Source organism: Drosophila mauritiana, unplaced genomic scaffold, assembly GCF_004382145.1.
Source record: "Drosophila mauritiana strain mau12 unplaced genomic scaffold, ASM438214v1 U_30, whole genome shotgun sequence".
Taxonomy (NCBI): domain Eukaryota; kingdom Metazoa; phylum Arthropoda; class Insecta; order Diptera; family Drosophilidae; genus Drosophila; species Drosophila mauritiana.
In genome coordinates, this window is record NW_022881439.1 from 1 (window position 1) to 12803 (window position 12803).

The window sequence follows — 12803 nt, forward strand, 5'->3', positions numbered from 1 at the left end:
CCTTTGATGACAACCTTGTATGCACGTTCATCTTTCGGCTGGAAAGTCCGATGCCTCTTGTTTTGGGCCACAAGTTGGAGACGCAGAGCTGTATAGGACTCTTTGTCCGGCATCATGACACGTACGTTGTTGCCATTCACGGTCTTGTAGGTAAAATTGTTCTTCGGGCCTACAAGAGTCGTGATCATCTTGACGAGTGCCGAGATGTTGGTCACATCGGGGATAAAAATCGGAGGTGGCTTGATGGTCTTCGGGGTGGGCTTTGGTTTCTCGGGGGTCTTGGGCTTGGAATCGTCTTTAGGTCCGGGTTCGTCATCAGAGCTCTCTTGGTCGTACTCGTCTTCTTCGGTCGAGAGTAAAGCGAAGGCGTTGTTGGCGAGCTTCTTGCGCAGAGCTGCGCTAGTGCTTGGCTTATCTTCCAGCTCCTCTCCCTGTGCTTTCTTTGCCGTTTTCGCTTTATCTCGCCCGGCTCTGTATGCGAGGTGCTTCCCTCGCTGCTGGAGCTGCTCTTGCGTGTTCTCAGAGCCTTTTTGCGTGGTGTTGTTCCAAGCTTGTGGGTGCGCGGGGGGCCTGCCAGTCCATCTTCTCCAAAGTTGATAAGGAGTGAGGAGGGGGGGGGGGGGGAAGCTGGGCACCGTAAGCCGGTGAGCCAGGCAGCACGTGGCTGCTGCTTTGCAATTATACCGCTGCTTCGAGCACTGGGTTTTTGCGCTGATAACACGCACACTCGGGTGTGCGATGGTGTTAGTGCGAACTACCGTTAGGTACGTTGGCTGGGCCAATCAAAACGCGCGACAAGATCACGCGACGCGAAGTGGCTGGGCACAAGTAACGGGACTTACAACTGTGAACAATTTGCTAACAATTTGCTGTCGATCCGCGGCACGTCTGCACTCGTCGATCGCGACTGATCAATTTAGTGACGCATATGATATTGTCCCTATCATATAATTAATATAAAGACTTTAATGAATTGTGTCAAGTTGCCAAAACCTCGTCATCAATTTAGTGACGCATATGATATTGTCCCTATCATATAATTAATATAAAGACTTTAATGAATTGTGTCAAGTTGCCAAACACCTCGTCATCAATTTAGTGACGATATTGTCCCTATCATATAATTTTTGATATAAAGACTTTAAAGAATTATATCAAGTTGCCAAATACCTCGTCATCAATTTAGTGACGCATATGATATTGTCCTATCATATAATTAATATAAAGACTTTAATGAATTGTGTCAAGTTGCCAAACACCTCGTCATCAATTTAGTGACGCATATGATATTGTCCCTATCATATAATTAATATAAAGACTTTAATGAATTGTGTCAAGTTGCCAAACACCTCGTCATCAATTTAGTGACGCATATGATATTGTCCCTATCATATAATTTTGATATAAAGACTTTAAAGAATTATATCAAGTTGCCAAATACCTCGTCATCAATTTAGTGACGCATATGATATTGTCCTATCATATAATTAATATAAAGACTTTAATGAATTGTGTCAAGTTGCCAAACACCTCGTCATCAATTTAGTGACGCATATGATATTGTCCCTATCATATAATTTTTGATATAAAAACTTTAAAGAATTGTATCAAGTTGCCAAATACCTCGTCATCAATTTAGTGACGCATATGATATTGTCCTATCATATAATTAATATAAAGACTTTAATGAATTGTGTCAAGTTGCCAAACACCTCGTCATCAATTTAGTGACGCATATGATATTGTCCCTATCATATAATTTTTGATATAAAAACTTTAAAGAATTGTATCAAGTTGCCAAATACCTCGTCATCAATTTAGTGACGCATATGATATTGTCCCTATCATATAATTAATATAAAGACTTTAATGAATTGTGTCAAGTTGCCAAACACCTCGTCATCAATTTAGTGACGCATATGATATTGATTTGATATAAAGACTTTAAAGAATTATATCAAGTTGCCAAATACCTCGTCAATTTAGTGACGCATATGATATTGTCTCTATCATATAATTAATATAAAGACTTTAATGAATTGTGTCAAGTTGCCAAACACCTCGTCATCAATTTAGTGACGCATATGATTGTCCCTATCCTTTAAAGAATTCTATCAAGTTGCCAAATACCTCGTCATCAATTTAGTGACGCATATGATATTGTCTCTATCATATAATTAATATAAAGACTTTAATGATTTGTGTCACGTTGCCAAACACCTCGTCATCAATTTAGTGACGCATATGATATTGTCCCTATCATATAATTAATATAAAGACTTTTTAAAGAATTGTATCAAGTTGCCAAACACCTCGTCATCAACTACTATATTATGGTTGCGCCGACCTCTCATATTGTATTCTCTTATGTCTTCATAGGATTTTGGCAATTATACGAGTAAATTAAATAATATACATATGAAAATGATTAATTATTATATGTATAAGGGAAAAAATGCTGAAATATTCCCATATTATCTTAGTATTATAGGAAAGACCGTTGCCGACCTCTGATATTGTTCAAAACTTATGTATTTATATGATTTTGGCAATTATATGAGTAAATTAATAATATACATATAAAATGATTAAATATTATATGTATAAATGTATAAAGGAAAAAATGATGAAATATTCCCACATTATCTTAGTATATAGAGGAAAGACCGTTGCTGACCTCTGATATGTTCAAAACTTATGTATTTATATGATTTTTGGCAATAATATGAGTAAATTAAATAATATACATATGAAAATGATTAATTATTATATGTATAAATGTATAAGGGAAAAAATGCTGAAAATATTCCCATATTATCTTAGTATTATAGAGGAAAGACCGTTGCTGACCTCTGATATTGTTCAAAACTTATGTATTTATATGATTTTGGCAATTATATGAGTAAATTAAATAATACATATGAAAATTATTAATTATATATATAGGGGAAAAAATGCTGAAATATTCCCACATTCTCTTAGTATTATAGAGAAAAGCCATTATAGTGAGAGGGTATAGTAGTGTAAACGACCGGAATTACGACAGAGGGTTCAAAAACTACTATAGGTAGGCAGTGGTTGCCGACCTCTCATATTGTTCAAAACTTATGTATTCATATGATTTTGGCAATTATATGAGTAAATTAAATAATATACATATGAAAATTATTAATTATTATATGTATAAGGGAAAAAATGCTGAAAATATCCCACATTCTCTTAGTATAATAGAGAAAAGCCATTATAGTGAGAGGGTATAGTAGTGTAAACGACCGGAATTACGACAGAGGGTTCAAAAACTACTATAGGTAGGCAGTGGTTGCCGACCTCTCATATTGTTCAAAACTTATGTATTCATATGATTTTGGCAATAATATGAGTAAATTAAATAATATACATATGAAAATGATTAATTATTATATGTATAAGGGAAAAAATGCTGAAAATATCCCACATTCTCTTAGTATTATAGAGAAAAGCCATTATAGTGAGAGGGTATAGTAGTGTAAACGACCGGAATTACGACAGAGGGTTCAAAAACTACTATAGGTAGGCAGTGGTTGCCGACCTCTCATATTGTTCAAAACTTATGTATTCATATGATTTTGGCAATAATATGAGTAAATTAAATAATATACATATGAAAATGATTAATTATTATATGTATAAGGGAAAAAAATGCTGAAAATATCCCACATTCTCTTAGTATTATAGAGAAAAGCCATTATAGTGAGAGGGTATAGTAGTGTAAACGACCGGAATTACGACAGAGGGTTCAAAAACTACTATAGGTAGGCAGTGGTTGCCGACCTCTCATATTGTTCAAAACTTATGTATTCATATGATTTTGCAATAATATGAGTAAATTAAATAATATACATATGAAAATGATTAATTATTATATGTATAAGGGAAAAAATAATCATATTATATATGAATAATGGAAAAAAAATGAAATGTTCCTATAATCTCTTAATATATAAGAGAATAGCCCGTATTTGGGTGGCAAACGGAATTGAAAATACCCGCTTTGAGGACAGCGGGTTCAAAAACTACTATAGGTAGGCAGTGGTTGCCGACCTCCCGCATTATTCGAAATATTTATTTCGGATTATGTTTATATTGGTTACATACAATAAAGTATATTATTATCCGTACAAATTTGTTTCTCAGTTCTATAGAACACGGGACTTGGCTCCGCGGATAATAGGAATATACGCTTTATAGATAATATCGTTGAAACAAAAGTCAAGTTTCTATATATATAGAATAACAAATCGTTTCCATATATTATCGTTAATTTTTGGAGGCAGGCAAATATTAATTTATTACCTGCCGTATAGTTGGATTATTATATCGTTACGGTATAATACAAATATGGATTCTTATGAAAGAAATAAAAATTATATATTAAATGTGGAAATATTATCATATGCGCTTGTTTTATGTTATATATTACCAGAGATATATATGAAAAAAGATAAAATTATAGAAATATATATATTACAATAATTAGATGAAATTCTTGTTATATTGGTAAAACAAGTATAAATTAAAAATGAAAATATGGATTACGAATGCTATATAAAAATGGCCGTAATCGAATGGATTTTTTACTTATATATTTAAAATTTTACCCAAAGGCGAAATATTGAATTTTATTCAATATAATAAAAATCATGGAATTATATAAAGTGAAAAATCTATATATATATATCTATTATATTGCTTATTTCGATTCAAAATATATGAATGGAATATGAAGGAAAAACATTATTCTGGTTGATCCTGCCAGTAGTTATATGCTTGTCTCAAAGATTAAGCCATGCATGTCTAAGTACACACGAATTAAAAGTGAAACCGCAAAAGGCTCATTATATCAGTTATGGTTCCTTAGATCGTTAACAGTTACTTGGATAACTGTGGTAATTCTAGAGCTAATACATGCAATTAAAACATGAACCTTATGGGACATGTGCTTTTATTAGGCTAAAACCAAGCGATCGCAAGATCGTTATATTGGTTGAACTCTAGATAACATGCAGATCGTATGGTCTTGTACCGACGACAGATCTTTCAAATGTCTGCCCTATCAACTTTTGATGGTAGTATCTAGGACTACCATGGTTGCAACGGGTAACGGGGAATCAGGGTTCGATCCGGAGGGAGCCTGAGAAACGGCTACCACATCTAAGGAAGGCAGCAGGCGCGTAAATTACCCACTCCCAGCTCGGGGAGGTAGTGACGAAAAATAACAATACAGGACTCATATCCGAGGCCCTGTAATTGGAATGAGTACACTTTAAATCCTTTAACAAGGACCAATTGGAGGGCAAGTCTGGTGCCAGCAGCCGCGGTAATTCCAGCTCCAATAGCGTATATTAAAGTTGTTGCGGTTAAAACGTTCGTAGTTGAACTTGTGCTTCATACGGGTAGTACAACTTACAATTGTGGTTAGTACTATACCTTTATGTATGTAAGCGTATTACCGGTGGAGTTCTTATATGTGATTAAATACTTGTATTTTTTCATATGTTCCTCCTATTTAAAAACCTGCACTAGTGCTCTTAAACGAGTGTTATTGTGGGCCGGTACTATTACTTTGAACAAATTAGAGTGCTTAAAGCAGGCTTCAAATGCCTGAATATTCTGTGCATGGGATAATGAAATAAGACCTCTGTTCTGCTTTCATTGGTTTTCAGATCAAGAGGTAATGATTAATAGAAGCAGTTTGGGGCATTAGTATTACGACGCGAGAGGTGAAATTCTTGGACCGTCGTAAGACTAACTTAAGCGAAAGCATTTGCCAAAGATGTTTTCATTAATCAAGAACGAAAGTTAGAGGTTCGAAGGCGATCAGATACCGCCCTAGTTCTAACCATAAACGATGCCAGCTAGCAATTGGGTGTAGCTACTTTTATGGCTCTCTCAGTCGCTTCCCGGAAACCAAAGCTTTTGGGCTCCGGGGGAAGTATGGTTGCAAAGCTGAAACTTAAAGGAATTGACGGAAGGGCACCACCAGGAGTGGAGCCTGCGGCTTAATTTGACTCAACACGGGAAAACTTACCAGGTCCGAACATAAGTGTGTAAGACAGATTGATAGCTCTTTCTCGAATCTATGGGTGGTGGTGCATGGCCGTTCTTAGTTCGGAGTGATTTGTCTGGTTAATTCCGATAACGAACGAGACTCAAATATATTAAATAGATATCTTCAGGATTATGGTGCTGAAGCTTATGTAGCCTTCATTCATGGTGGCAGTAAAATGTTTATTGTGTTTGAATGTGTTTATGTAAGTGGAGCCGTACCTTTTTGTCCCATATAAGGACACTAGCTCTTAAATGGACAAATTGCGCTCTAGCAATAATGAGATTGAGCAATAACAGGTCTGTGATGCCCTTAGATGTCCTGGGCTGCACGCGCGCTACAATGAAAGTATCAACGTGTATTTCCTAGACCGAGAGGTCCGGGTAAACCGCTGAACCACTTTCATGCTTGGATTGTGAACTGAAACTGTTCACATGAACTTGGAATTCCCAGTAAGTGTGAGTCATTAACTCGCATTGATTACGTCCCTGCCCACACACCGCCCGTCGCTACTACCGATTATTATTTAGTGAGGTCTCCGGACGTGATCACTGTGACGCCTTGCGTGTTACGGTTGTTTCGCAAAAGTTGACCGAACTTGATTATTTAGAGGAAGTAAAAGTCGTAACAAGGTTTCCGTAGGTGAACCTGCGGAGGATCATTATGTGTATATCCTTATTTATAAACATTTGTTATAATACAAATAAATACAATTTACCAAAATAAAAATATTACAAAATGATTCCACGGAATCAAAAGTTAAAGTCAAAATAAAATGAAGATGGCTTTTATTTTATATGTGGGGCTTGGCAACCTCATAAAAAGACTTTAACATTATTAATGTTGTTTGTGCGTATTTGTGGCAGTACCTACTACAACAATGGCGTTTCCTATAAAAACAAATTCTCGAAAATGGAATCGAAGAAACTGAACAAAATTTGAAAGTAGAAGTCGAATTAAAATTAAATAATTTTTGTGGTATTCAATAAGTGTGTGTGTATATGGACCATAATATACACGCATGTATGTTCATATGTTATGAGCACGTTGGCTAATGCAACAACCTAAAATATACAATGTTTGTACCTGTCATCCATCAGGTTAATGTTTTATATAATTTTGCAGTATGTGTCACCCAAAAGCAAACCATAACCAGATTTTTATGATACATAATGCTTATATGAAACTAAGACATATCGCAACATTTATTTTTAGGTATAAAAAAAAATTTATTGAAGGAATTGATATATGCCAGTAAAATGGTGTATTTTTAATTTCTTTCAATAAAAACAATATTGATATTATATAAAAATGAATTATAAAACTCTAAGCGGTGGATCACTCGGCTCATGGGTCGATGAAGAACGCAGCAAACTGTGCGTCATCGTGTGAACTGCAGGACACTTTGAACGCATATCGCATGCTGTTATGTTTTAATTTTTATAGTGCTTTGGACTACATATGGTTGAGGGTTTAAGACTATGCTAATTAAGTTGTTTATAAATTTTTTATAAGCATGGTATATTATTGGATTAAATAATGATTTTATTCATAATATTAAAAAAGAAATGAAAAACATTATCTCACATTTGAATGTGAAAAACGAAGAGAAATATTTTCTTTTTCAATCAAATAATACTGAGAAATGTCTAGCATAAAAAATTGAAATATTTTTCATCTAGAATTGTCTCTTATTAATGATTCGGAAAAAGAAAAATCTTGGTTTTGTTATTATTCTTCGTTGGTTCGTTAAATGGATAAAAAATAACTTTGCTTACAAGAACTATTGGAACTATTTATAACGAATTTAATTGATTGTTTTATCATTTATATATAAAGAATTTATGGCAAAAAATAGTTATATATACAACCTCAACTCATATGGGACTACCCCCTGAATTTAAGCATATTAATTAGGGGAGGAAAAGAAACTAACAAGGATTTCTTAGTAGCGCGAGCGAAAACAGTTCAGCACTAAGTCACTTTGTCTATATGGCAAATGTGAGATGTGTATGGAGCGTCAATATTCTAGTATGAGAAATTAATGATTTAAGTCCTTCTTAAATGAGGCCATTTACCCATAGAGGGTGCCAGGCCCGTATAACGTTAATGATTACTAGATGATGTTTCCAAAGAGTCGTGTTGCTTGATAGTGCAGCACTAAGTGGGTGGTAAACTCCATCTAAAACTAAATATAACCATGACCGATAGTAAACAAGTACCGTGAGGGAAAGTTGAAAAGAACTCTGAATAGAGAGTTAAACAGTACGTGACTGCTTAGAGGTTAAGCCCGATGAACCTGAATATCCGTTATGGAAAATTCATCATTAAAATTGTAATATTTAAATAATATTATTAAGAATAATGTGCATTTTTTTATAAGGACATTGTAATCTATTAGCATATCCCAAATTTATCATAAAATATAACTTATAGTTTATTCCAATTAAATTGCTTGCATTTTAACACAGAATAAATGTTATTAATTTGATAAAGTGCTGATAGATTTATATTATTACAGAGCGTTAATTTTTCGGAATTATATAATGGCATAATTATCATTGATTTTTGTGTTTATTATATGCTCTTGTATGATTAACAATGCGAAAGATTCAGGATACCTTCGGGACCCGTCTTGAAACACGGACCAAGGAGTCTAACATATGTGCAAGTTATTGGGATGTAAACCTAATAGTAATTAACTTGACTAATAATGGGATTAGTTTTTTAGCTATTTATAGCTAATTAACACAATCCCGGGGCGTTCTATATAGTTATGTATAATGTATATTTATATTATTTATGCCTCTAACTGGAACGTACCTTGAGCATATATGCTGTGACCCGAAAGATGGTGAACTATACTTGATCAGGTTGAAGTCAGGGGAAACCCTGATGGAAGACCGAAACAGTTCTGACGTGCAAATCGATTGTCAGAATTGAGTATAGGGGCGAAAGACCAATCGAACCATCTAGTAGCTGGTTCCTTCGAAGTTTCCCTCAGGATAGCTGGTGCATTTTAATATTATATAAAATAATCTTATCTGGTAAAGCGAATGATTAGAGGCCTTAGGGTCGAAACGATCTTAACCTATTCTCAACTTAAATGGGTAAGAACCTTAACTTTCTTGATATGAAGTTCAAGGTTATGATATAATGTGCCCAGTGGGCCACTTTTGGTAAGCAGAACTGGCGCTGTGGATGAACCAAACGTAATGTTACGGTGCCCAAATTAACAACTCATGCAGATACCATGAAAGGCGTTGGTTGCTTAAAACAGCAGGACGGTGATCATGGAAGTCGAAATCCGCTAAGGAGTGTGTAACAACTCACCTGCCGAAGCAACTAGCCCTTAAAATGGATGGCGCTTAAGTTGTATACCTATACATTACCGCTAAAGTAGATGATTTATATTACTTGTGATATAAATTTTGAAACTTTAGTGAGTAGGAAGGTACAATGGTATGCGTAGTTTGGCGTAAGTGAGCTGCATTGGATTGGTGGTAGTAGCAAATAATCGAATGAGACCTTGGAGGACTGAGTGGAGAAGGGTTTCGTGTGAACAGTGGTTGATCGAGTTAGTCGGTCCTAAGTTCAAGGCGAAAGCCGAATTTTCAAGTAAAACAAAAATGCCTAACTATATAAAAAATATAATACACTTGATAATTTTGAACGAAAGGGAATACGGTTCCAATTCCGTAACCTGTTGAGTATCCGTTTTATTAAATATGGGCCTCGTGCTCATCCTGGCAACAGGAACGACCATAAAGAAGCCGTCGAGAGATATCGGAAGAGTTTCTTTTCTGTTTTATAGCCGTACTACCATGGAAGTCTTTCGCAGAGAGATATGGTAGATGGGCTAGAAGAGCATGACATATACTGTTGTGTCGATATTTTCTCCTCGGACCTTGAAAATTTATGGTGGGGACACGCAAACTTCTCAACAGGCCGTACCAATATCCGCGCTGGTCTCCAAGGTGAAGAGTCTCTAGTCGATAGAATAATGTAGGTAAGGGAAGTCGGCAAATTAGATCCGTAACTTCGGGATAAGGATTGGCTCTGAAGATTGAGATAGTCGGGCTTGATTGGGAAACAATAACATGGTTTATGTGCTCGTTCTGGGTAAATAGAGTTTCTAGTTATATTTACTTGTTCCCCGGATAGTTTAGTTACGTAGCCAATTGTGGAACTTTCTTGCTAAAATTTTTAAGAATACTATTTGGGTTAAACCAATTAGTTCTTATCAATTATAACGATTAACAATCAATTCAGAACTGGCACGGACTTGGGGAATCCGACTGTCTAATTAAAACAAAGCATTGTGATGGCCCTAGCGGGTGTTGACACAATGTGATTTCTGCCCAGTGCTCTGAATGTCAAAGTGAAGAAATTCAAGTAAGCGGGTCAACGGCGGGAGTAACTATGACTCTCTTAAGGTAGCCAAATGCCTCGTCATCTAATTAGTGACGCGCATGAATGGATTAACGAGATTCCTACTGTCCCTATCTACTATCTAGCGAAACCACAGCCAAGGGAACGGGCTTGGAATAATTAGCGGGGAAAGAAGACCCTTTTGAGCTTGACTCTAATCTGGCAGTGTAAGGAGACATAAGAGGTGTAGAATAAGTGGGAGATATTAGACCTCGGTTTGGTATCGTCAATGAAATACCACTACTCTTATTGTTCCTTACTTACTTGATAATGGAACGTGTATCATTTCCTAGCCATATACGGATATATTTATTATATCTTATGTATTGGTTTTGATGCAAGCTTCTTGATCAAAGTATCACGAGTTTGTTATATAATCGCAAACAAATTCTTTAATAAAACGATGCATTTATGTATTTTTGATTTGAAAATTTGGTATAACTCCAATACTCAGGTATGATCCAATTCAAGGACATTGCCAGGTAGGGAGTTTGACTGGGGCGGTACATCTCTCAAATAATAACGGAGGTGTCCCAAGGCCAGCTCAGTGCGGACAGAAACCACACATAGAGCAAAAGGGCAAATGCTGACTTGATCTCGGTGTTCAGTACACACAGGGACAGCAAAGCTCGGCCTATCGATCCTTTTGGTTTAAGAGTTTTTAACAAGAGGTGTCAGAAAAGTTACCATAGGGATAACTGGCTTGTGGCGGCCAAGCGTTCATAGCGACGTCGCTTTTTGATCCTTCGATGTCGGCTTTCCTATCATTGTGAAGCAAATTACAAGCGTTGGATTGTTCACCCATGCAAGGAACGTGAGCTGGGTTTAGACCGTCGTGAGACGGTTAGTTTTACCCTACTAATGACAAAACGTTGTTGCGACAGCATTCCTGCGTAGTACGAGAGGAACCGCAGGTACGGACCAATGGCACAATACTTGTTCGAGCGAACAGTGGTATGACGCTACGTCCGTTGGATTATGCTGAACGCCTCTAAGGTCGTATCCGTGCTGGACTGCAATGATAAATAAGGGGCAATTTGCATTGTATGGCTTCTAAACCATTTAAGTTTATAATTTATTTTATAAACGACAATGGATGTGATGCCAATGTAATTTGTAACATAGTAAATTAGGAGGATCTTCGATCACCTGATGCCGCGCTAGTTACATATTAAAGCATTATTTAATACAATGACAAGCCTAGAATCAATTGTAAACGACTTTTGTAACAGGCAAGGTGTTGTAAGTGGTTGAGCAGTGCCATACTGCGATCCACTGAAGCTTATCCTTTGCTTGATGATTCGATAAATAAATGATTTTTCCTGTAGCCAAACAAACACCTCGTCATCAATTTAGTGACGCATTATGACATTATTGTCCTATCATATATTTTTTATAAAAATTTAAAGAATCTATCATATGAAATACCTTCAAATTTATAAAAAGTGACGCATATGATATTGTCCCTATCATATAATTAATAAAGACTTTAATGAATTGGTCAAGTTGCCAAAACCTCGTCATCAATTTAGTGACGCATATGATATTGTCCTATCATATAATTTTTTGATATAAAACTTTAAAGAATTGTATCAAGTTGCCAAATACCTCGTCATCAATTTAGTGACGCATATGATATTGTCCTATCATATAATTAATATAAAGACTTTAATGAATTGTGTCAATTGCCAAAACACCTCGTCATCAATTTAGTGACGCATATGATATTGTCCTATCATATAATTTTTGATATAAAAACTTTAAAGAATTATATCAAGTTGCCAATACCTCGTCATCAATTTAGTGACGCATATGATATTGTCCTATCATATAATTAATATAAAGACTTTAATGAATTGTGTCAAGTTGCCAAACACCTCGTCATCAATTTAGTGACGCATATGATTGTCCCTATCATATAATTTTTGATATAAAAACTTTAAAGAATTGTATCAAGTTGCCAAATACCTCGTCATCAATTTAGTGACGCATATGATATTGTCCCTATCATATAATTAATATAAAGACTTAATGAATTGTGTCAAGTTGCCAAACACCTCGTCATCAATTTAGTGACGCATATGATATTGTCCCTATCATATAATGATATTTGAATATAAAGACTTTAAGAAGAAATATGATTTATAAGTTGTCAACAAACACCTCGTCATCATTTAGTGACGCATATGATATTGTCCCTATCATATAATTGATATAAGACTGAATTAATAGATTTAATGGAATTGTGTCACAAGGTTCTGCCAAACACCTCGTCATCAATTTAGTT

General features: G+C 35.5%; 1 non-coding gene across 1 annotated transcript; it reads left to right on the forward strand.

Moving 5' to 3' along the window:
* The first annotated feature begins 7952 nt into the window (after nt 1-7952).
* Nucleotides 7953-11821, forward strand: LOC117149732. Its single transcript, XR_004460483.1, has one exon. It is a non-coding gene; the product is annotated as a large subunit ribosomal RNA (ribosomal RNA).
* Nucleotides 11822-12803: the final 982 nt, after the last annotated feature.